The sequence below is a fragment of the Entelurus aequoreus genome, linkage group LG05, assembly GCF_033978785.1.
Source record: "Entelurus aequoreus isolate RoL-2023_Sb linkage group LG05, RoL_Eaeq_v1.1, whole genome shotgun sequence".
Classification (NCBI taxonomy): Eukaryota; Metazoa; Chordata; class Actinopteri; order Syngnathiformes; family Syngnathidae; genus Entelurus; species Entelurus aequoreus.
Genome location: NC_084735.1, coordinates 80,904,958 through 80,914,957, shown reverse-complemented (window position 1 = coordinate 80,914,957; position 10,000 = coordinate 80,904,958). Strand labels below are relative to the sequence as shown.

Here is a 10,000-nt window from a genome sequence, read left to right as displayed (position 1 = left end):
TCAGCGTTTTATCGTTCATAGTTAATATTGTAAATCCCACATTATTTATGTTCATGGGGTGCCTCATTCAGTAAACGCATTTTAAATTCCAGTCTGTTTTTTAAGGCGGTCTGTCATAACGTTTTTATCAGACATTATTGTGAGGTTTGGTATTAGTGTTCCTAAAAATAGATATAGCGTCTCTAAATCCCCCCCACCCCCCGAGTCAAAATAATTGCCCAGGCCTGGTCTACACGGTTTAAAGCAGGGGTGTCCAAAGCGCGGCCCGGGGGCCATTTGCGGCCCGAAGCTAATTGTTTACCGGCCCGCCACACATTCTGTAAAAATTGCAAAATTGATAATATTGCAAAAATTAAAAAAAACATTTTAAAAAAGTGGAATGAGGTGAAATCTAACAAGAAAAAGTTGCAATGTTGACACAAAGCTGCCATGCAGGCTATTTTTTTTTCCTTTTGTCTTTGTTTATTTTTCTTTTTTTTTGCCATTGCTAAAAAAAAAAAAAGGCTACAAATCTATGTTATAATGAATTATTACTTAAAAAATATCATTTTAAAATGTTTTATGCGGAAAAATATTGCATATATTGTGTGGATGCCATAAAAAAACATCAAAGTTTTATTTGACAAAAGAGCATAATACAAACAAAATAATTAAAAAAAAAAAGTTCAAACGTAAAATTGACAGATATATCAGAAGTTGATCTCGTAATTTACGTGTTAAAAGTAAAAAAAAAACTAATAAAAATGTACCTCTTTATGAGTGGGGGACCTTTTGGATCCCAAATATATTTAGTAGGATTTTATTTAACATTTCACTGTGATTACTCAAAAATATTAAATAATTAAAATCAATGGTGTCCTGCATTATTGATCTTTTAGGGCTCTAATTACTAAATACTGCATATTTCAGTTTTACTATAAAAAACAAAGTTGTCTTTGACAGAAAAGGCCTAAAATTTTTTTTTTTTTTTTACTTTATATCAACCTGAAGTTGATATAGAGATTTACTGTAAGCGTTAAATAAAAAATAATAATAATTTGACTTATTTTTTACATTTTAATGACTGAGACCCTTTATGGTCCCCGGGAGCCCTAAATGTTAAAAAAAAAAAAAAAAAATCCATATATTTTGTTGAGGTTTGAAAATGAAAAATATCAAAATGGCCCCCGCATGCTTAAATTTTTCCGTGTGCGGCCCTCAGTGGAAAAAGTTTGGACACCCCTGGTTTAAAGCACCGTGAAGCTGCGGCAGGCCCGGCCCTAACCAATCTGGCGCCCTAGGCAAGATTTTAGGTGGCGCCCCCCCACATCGGCAGTGAAGTGTATATACTCACAAGAAACCGAATAGCTTTGTCTTTGACCTTTTTTTTTACTTAAAGAAAGCAAATTAACAATCAGAATAGTTAACACGATTAAAAAAATGTGGATAAATAAATGAATACAAAAAATAAAAGATGAATATATGAAATACAATATTTTTTACATACATAAACACAATATAAAACGTGTCCACAAGTTGCATAAAATAAATTAAAAATACAATATAAATAAGGCACTGCACAAAACAAGATATCAAACCAGTGTGACTTTAACAACTATATTACAAAAAAAGGGGATCCTACAGAGTTCTCTATTTGTGCTTTCTAATATTGCATTAACTAGAATGACTTAGAAATTGCTGTACACCAGGGAGTACTGTAATTACCTAACGTTACATTATTATTTTCCATAACAATTTAGCCCCCTCCACAATATTAACCCAATGTTAAAACAGAACTAGCTATTTATTGATTAGCAATTGCCGAATCATGTAACATTAGCTTAATGCTAAAAAGCCAGGTTACTATCACATTCTGTAACAGACAAATAATTTCATGTAGGCTAACGTTACCTACCTGCTACCTCTGTCTTTTTCTCGTTTCTCCTCTTCTTTTCTCTTTTTTCTTCCCTGGGCACCTGACAGTTTTGGCCGTTTTGACATCTTGTGTTGATTTTTTTATGTGGTGACGTCCAAAAAGAGTCATGATACGGGAAGGGAGGGGGTGCACCGTGCCGGGGGAGGGGGGGCGTAATGTTGTAACAAATAATATTTCTATTAAATAGGCTTTACTTTGCATTTTAATTAACGTGGGATTATTTTATGTATTTAGAAATTATAGTACCAACTTTTTTTTTTTTTTCCCTCCAACATTTGTGGTACTGGCGTGGCGCCCCCTGATGGACGGCGCCCTTAGCATTTGCCTATACGGCCTATGCCACGGGTCGGCCCTGAGCTGCGGGAATGAGAGAAAGGAAAGCCGCGTGGTTAAGAAGCTGATTCTGAACAAAAGAGCGCCTTGTAGCGCATATTTAGTCAACAACATGTACACACAACACTATATATTTAATCACTTATTTTCTGACCTTGAGCAATCGCCACTGTAATTGATGTAATGGGAAATGACTGCCTGAGTAATTTTCTGAAGCAAAAACACATAAAGAGAACTTGTTAGTGACATTTCGGTAATCTGGACACATATTAACTAAAATCATGAATCAACCAGGCGGGGAAAAGAACAGACCAATTTTACGAACCGATTAATGGTTTCAGACTGGAATGAACACCAACGAAAGTGTTTGGTAGGGACTCCAGCGAAAAGGCCTACCTCACTTGCTACCTTCCACTCCCCCCCCCCCAAGGAAAGATAAACATGTTTTCCATCAATGACACTTTAACTTACCCACAACCCCCCCCACCCCACCTCCCATCCCGCCATGACTCCAAACATATCCCCGCGGGGTGCGACACAGGAAATAGTTGTGATTCTCATCAGGGGAGCTGTCAGTAGAGAGTGAGCGATAGCTCACAAAGTTCTCCTTCTACCTAAAATGTAATAACATTTCCCGTCATATTTGATGACACGTCGCGGCGAAAAAGGTAAACCGGCGTCGGTGGAGTCTGGCGGATGGCGGCGATAAAACTACTCCCACTTAGCGATCCACGGCCGCCGTTTGAAAACGTGGCAAATTTTTAGTTGTAATGTTAATGCAAAAGTTGTATTCGAGTTGAGGAAAACTTTTCAGGTAAGCAGTTAATCCAGGTAATGATTAATCATGAAACAATGGAGGCATGGAATGTAACGGTTAACGGTATTAATGATAAACTGCAGTAAAACTGCAGGTCGTATATTGTAGCGTCCCGGAAGAGTTAGGGCTGCAAGGGATTCTGGGTATTTGTTCTGTTGTGTTTATGTTGTGTTACGGTGCGGAAGTTCTCCCGAAATGTGTTTGTCATTCTTGTTTGGTGTGGGCTCACAGTGTGGCGCATATTTGTAACAGTGTTAAAGTTGTTTATACGGTCACCCTCAGTGTGACCTTCCATTTACGAGTATATTGCTTTTTTTCTTTTCCAACCGGAGTGCCGTGTTCGTCTTCTAGCCGTCCATGGCGTTGCTACCCGTACGGATTCTTCATTCATCGCTCCGAGCAACGTCTGTAAGATTTATTCCGTATAACTAAAACGGTTTATACTTACTAAACCGTCCCATGTGTGATGTCTACAGGAGTGTTTTCATGCACATTTGTACGTGCCATAGTAATGTAAGGGCGCTTGCCTCGTTAACAAGAGCTAATATGCTAACGCATTTACTAGTGTCTGTGTTGGTATGATTACCTTACGATGGCATTATTTTCGTATTGTTTCAGTTCCACAAATCCGTCAGTAAATTCACCAAAACGTCACAGTGGAGTTATTTAGTCCCGTTTAGCTGATTGTGGGTCCATGACGATGACTTCTGTTTTGTTTGATCAGCCGTTTTACTGCCGTGTTACAGGCACCGTTTGGAAACAATTAATGTACATACATAAATAAACATTTACAAATATTTGTGTAAATAACTCATTTTACAACGACTATATATGTGGCTTGTAGTCCGGTGCGGCTAATATATGAATGTTTTTTTTTCCTAAAATTTAGTGGGTCTTATATCCCAGTGCGCTCCAAAGTCCGGAAAATACGATAATATAGCGATTATGGCTGTGTCTGCTTGCCACAAACAGTGTATTGCAGGATTATTATTATTGCTGATGATTGTCATTTTATTAAATGTTCATTATTACCCCGTAGTAGTAGTAGTAGTAGTAATGTGCGTGTGGTGGCTTCCCCTTGCATGAGTAAAAATCTACTTCCTGAAGTGAACTTCCTGGGATTCTAAAGCCGTCTTGTCCGCATCAAAAGTAACGAGCCATGTTACATTACAAGTATCGGTAACTGTGTTGTAATGTACATAAAAGTAATTAATTAGATTACTTGTTGTGAGAAAAACTAGTAATGCCTTTACTACTGTATGTATCGCCGTTTTTCCTAACACTGGTGTGACATCATCTACAGAACTGGGGTTCTGTCCTAGCATAGACAATGTGGAAAAAGGCATGCAAAATAACTATTTTGATCACTTATTGCATGTTTCTGTAATAATGGACCGGGGTCTGTATTTTCCGGACTATAAGGCGCACTTAAAATCCTTTGTGTTTCTCAAAACTCGACAGTGCGCCTTATAACCCGGTGCGCCTAATGTACGGAATAATTCTGGTTTTGCTTACAGACCCTCGAAGCAATTTTATTTGGTACATGGTGTAATGATAAGTGTGACCAGTAGATGGCAGTCAAACATAAGAGCTACGTGTAGACTGCACAATGATGGCAATATGACTCAAGTAAACAACACCAACATTTTAAATGTTCCATTGAAAATATAGAACATTACACACGGCGCTCAAAAATCTATCAAAATGTTTTAATACGACTTTGGTAAGCTATGAAGCCGCACCGCTTGATGGATTGTACTGTGCTTCAACATAGGAGTATTATTATGGTGTGTGTATAAGGTAAGACATTTTATCTGGCGTTTTGTTTTGCAATATTATGCAAAAGCAACTTTTCTTACTTTCTGGTACCTGCTGATCTGTATTTGGGATCTGCATAAATCCTGAAAAATTGCCCGCGTCCGACTTTGTAGTCCGTGGAGACGCCGTAGTCGATAATTTTCTTCTTTTTCTCTATCTTCTTGTTATGGGACATTCATCCTCCACTGTTGCCATTTCTAATATAAAGTAGTGTAAAGTTCTTACTTATATCTGTCAGTAAACTCGCCATGAAAGCGCTAAAACATACCGGTGTAGTGAGTTTACATTATTCACCCAAGGAACTTTAGTTATTAGAGAGTTCCGGTCGGACAGTTTTCACGGGACACATTTCCGGTGTTGTTGTTGTTTCCGGATGAGAAGATGCTGCTCCGTTATTGATTGAAGTAAAGTCCGAATGTCATTAAAATAGTTAGCTCCATCTTTTGACACTTCTTCCACTCACGTCCTTGCACGCTACAACAAAGATGACGGGGAGAAGACGCTGCCGAAGGTGAGCCACGTAAATAAGACCGCCCACAAAACGGCGCATCCGGAAGCGACTGTCAGAAAGCGGCTTGAAGATGATCTGTAAAACATCATCTATGCAACATTTTGACCAAAGCACCACCATTACATGTTATGTAGACCACAAGGAAGTGTTTTACATTTAGAAAAAAATAATAATATGACTCCTTTAATGCGCCTTATAATCCGGTGCGCCCTATGGAAAATGCGGTACTTCAAAAAACTGATATGAGCAAAAAATAAATCTCCATTTCCGGACTTCCCTGCTCTCTCAAAGACACCACAGCCGGTGTGTCCTCATCCTCATTCAGCATTTCCTCAAGCATTTTGAAAAAAAACACAAGTAGAAGAGGACGCAAAGTAGAATAATAGCGGCTTACCTTCATTTTCTCGCCGGGTCTGTTCTTCTCTCTCCGTTTTCCTACAGCTTCTGACTCAGTCTTTCCTCCCCTCGAGGGTTCTCCTGATTTTCAGGATGGAGCTTGAGTTGGAGGATTGAGCTTGAGCAGTTCTGGGCAAAATATGGCCCGCGGGCCACATGCGGCCCATTAAGATTTTCAATTCCGGCCCGCCGGACGTTCTACATAATTCTAATAGACCTTTATCATCAAAACTGTAGCTGCCAATATGATGTGCAGTGCTCTTTTTAAATGACTAAGTCTTGAACTATAGAAATTATTTCAATGGTTGAAATCTGCACTTTTGAGTGTTTTACGAGTTATTACGGTAATCTACGTCACATCAGCTCAAACCAGAGTGAGCGGGGTTTGTTTTCAGAGCAGCCAGTTCCAAATGCATGAGTCGGGAACACATGCAGAAGCCAACTTTTTACAACAAATGTCTGCATAAAAGTGATAATATATCATATTGTAGGTGTTTATTACACTTTGCATTTAGTTACATTTTTGTGGTGTTTTGCTAGATTGTAAAAGATGTCTATGGAGTAGCTGGTCTGAGGAGTAAAAGAAGAGCGATGTTCATATGTTGTTAATATTCAGTGTTTTATTGTTCATAGTCAGGGACGTGCACATGATTATAGAGGGGCAGGGGCTCAAATTTTTTTTTTGGTCCTTTACACAATATGGAAATTAATGTCAAATTAAATTTGCTAATAGGAAGCTAACTACTTAGCTGTGTGTCCTTTGTAGGTAAAAGTGATTGCCATTTCTTTTGTGTCAACAAATTATTGTCACAATGAGTTAATTCACATTATCATAGGCTTGGAAGACACGAAAAGCAACAAAACACCGGTTTATTATCAGGCTATTTATTGTTAAAGATAAGCACTTTAATATTGAACATTGAACAGTGCAACATGAACTTTGAAAACAAATACAAGAATAAATACCCAAATGGAAAAAACTTCAATGTGAAAATCTGTCCTTCTTCCCTTAACTTGATGAAAACACCATCAAGTTGTAAGTTGTTATTCTTATTATTATCATTATCATTATTATTCCTATTATTATTGTTATTATTATCATTATTATCATTATTATTATTATTATTATTATTTTGTCAACCCACACAGTAATAGCAAAGTCACAATAAACTTTATATCTAAACCTCTACTGTGGGAGAAATGTGGTCCGCCGTAAACACAGTGCATTTTATTTTGAAAATTAACCCGGTGTTTTATTTTGTATTTTGTACACTACTTCCTGTCCCGCACGATCCGCTCTGCTCTGTGTGGAATTGATGTGCCGTGCTCAATTGATGCGCCGTGCTCCGACGTCCGGCAAAAACAGAAGCTGACACATTGACTAATAGAATAATACAGCGTTTTTCTGAAATATTACCCATATTAGATGCTGAATAAGTGGACGGCGACTAGACCATAACTCACAGGTTCAACTTGCTCCACTGTCACGTCTCCTCAGAAGCGCAGTTGGCTCTCTCTCCTCTGGCCTCTTACTTACTCACTCACTCGCTCTCTCTCTGGCGGAAGCGGCAGGTTCAAACAACCCCGTATTACAAGAAAACGTGGAGTTTTTGTACCGCTGTTTTTTAAAAAAAATCCCTGACAGGAATTTATTAATGTTGTTTAAAGAAAAAAAAAACCACACACACACACAGGCAGAGGGCACTTTTTAAGACGAGGCAAAAAAGGGCAGGGGCTCAAGCACCCATAGGGCCCTATGTGTGCACGTGCCTGTTCATAGTTAATATTGTAAATCCCACTTTCTTTATTTTCATAACTTTTTTAGAATTCTATCGGATATTTTGACTTTTGGTATTAGTATTCCTGAAAAAAAGGGAACCCAACACACATACTGTACAGCAGATTTTTACAGCTAAATGTGTATACCTCATTTATACACACAAACACATTGCCCCCCCCCCCCCCCAGACAAATTTTTTCTCTCAATGTGGCCCTCCGAGTCAAAATATTTGCCCGAGGAGCGTCAACATTTGCATTTTAAAATATGGGGTAATCTACTTGGAAAACTGGTAAAAATATGGGATTTCTCTACATCACATTAACTCGCCATATACAAAAATGTTTTCACAATTGTATAAGTTTATGGATTTAATACATTGTAAGGATTCCTCGTAAGGAACCCTGAAATATTGTGAACATCATTGGGATAGCAGTGTTTCCCATAAACTGCCAAGATACCTGTGGCGGTGGGGGGCGTGGCTATGGGCGTGGTCACCATGACATCATCGAATAATTTGCATAATTTACTACCAATGATATGATTTTCTCTAGAAAGGCTCAAAAAATGTATACTTACTAATTAATAATAACAGTTTTGTTTTAAACGTCCATCCATCCATACATCCATTTTACAATATAATTACAACACTTTATGTACATATTTATATACAGATTTGAACAATAAGTTATTCACTGAAATATATTTATTAATTGTGGTTCTTACAAAAAATATATCTTATAAAATATAAAAGCTAAAATGTCTCATAAAGCTCTGCCCCTTTAATTAGTGCATACTAAATAATTTAACTTTAGCCTACTACTACAACCATATTATTTACCAGCAACATAAAGTGAAACAGAGGCAGAGGTGTCCTGCCACAGTCAGTAACAAATAAACAGAAAACAGTAGTGGTGGTAGATAGACACAGAGCTTCATCAAACATCTGATCAACTGAACAAAGAGCTCCAAAAATCTTGAACTTTAGACTGCCATCAGGTTTACTCCCTACACTTAACCATGTGTTTCCTACTGCCTGCAGACTTTGCACCCTTTGTTATATACACATGTTGTGTTTCTAATATAAATACATTTAATAAAGTCAAATACAAATAAGGCAACAAGAGAAGTATCCTACACTTCTCTTTTGTAAAGTAAATCTGAACAGCCGATATGGGCATCTACATCAACTATATGATTTGCTTGAAAAGCTGGAGAGGACAACAAATTAAAAAAATTAAAAAAAAATAAAAAAATGTAAAAAAAATTTTTTACATTTTTTTCTTTTTTTTCTTTTTTTTAAAAATTTGTGGCGGACGTAATTCTTTCGTGGCGGGCCGCCACAAATAAATGAATGTGTGGGAAACACTGGGATAGGGTAATCATATGTTCAGTATTTTAACATAAAAGTGTTTGATTGTGAGGCATTAAAAGCCACGAAATGCAACGGGTCCATGAGACCCACAAACGCTGGCTGAGTAACAACAATATGAACATTACACAAGGGTTAATAGACGTTTGCATCGAAAACGTGTTCGTTTTTTTTTAGCGAACAGGCTGTAAATTACCGCCTATCCTTTTGCAGCTCCGCTTTATTATTCAATTTTCCTTTGATCATAGCTCGTCTTCTGTCTGTTTGGACCTGCTTTAGTGAGCTGCAAATTGACATGGGGCCCAGGATAACTCCCTTGCCAGAAGCCTGCCCTGATTAATTAAAAGCCATGGAAGAAAAGCACGAAAAAAAAATTATAAAAAAATATCAGGCGCTTTAGTTCGCCGGTAATCCTATTTTTCTCCAGAGACCATGTGAGCAGACTCTTGACCATGCCAGATACTGAACGGTGAAGATTGGGACGCGGGCGGTAGATCTGTGCGAGCACATCAAAGTCAAAAGATATTAAACAACAAAGCATCAATGATAAACACACCAATGACCAAACATGAATACAACAAACAAGCGAGGGCAGTCTTAATTTAGAACTTTAAAATAACCTGTAATGCATACTAATTCTTTTCCGGAGCAAACAAATAAGTCATCCGTCAGCCTTAAGGTATTTTTTTTGGTGTGTTTAGTTAGTCTGTTGGATCGTCAGTAAATCTTGTTGAGTTTTTATTCCTAAAACCCTTAAAATGTTTGATTGATTGAAACTTTTATTAGTAGATTGCACAGTACAGTACATATTCCGTACAATTGACCACTAAATGGTAACACCCGAATAAGTTGTTCAACTTGTTTAAGTCGGGGTCCGCGTAAATCAATTCATGGTGATACCCAATTGTCCCCCGAACCTTACATAACAACAACACAAAGATGGTCGCCATCTGTTTCGTTGGTTGAATTTTTTTTTTTGTTTGTTTGTTTTCTTAACACATTTTAAATATATGTGTCAGAAATCTAACAATACAAGGAGAGGAACAGGAAGACACACAGGC

At 37.6% G+C, this 10,000-nt stretch overlaps 1 protein-coding gene across 1 annotated transcript in view; it reads left to right on the top strand.

The window, feature by feature from the left end:
* The window catches only part of LOC133649970 (neural cell adhesion molecule 1-like), a 616,992-nt gene that overhangs the window by 160,753 nt on the left and 446,239 nt on the right, over positions 1-10,000 (top strand). The gene's annotated exons all lie outside the window — the stretch shown is intronic.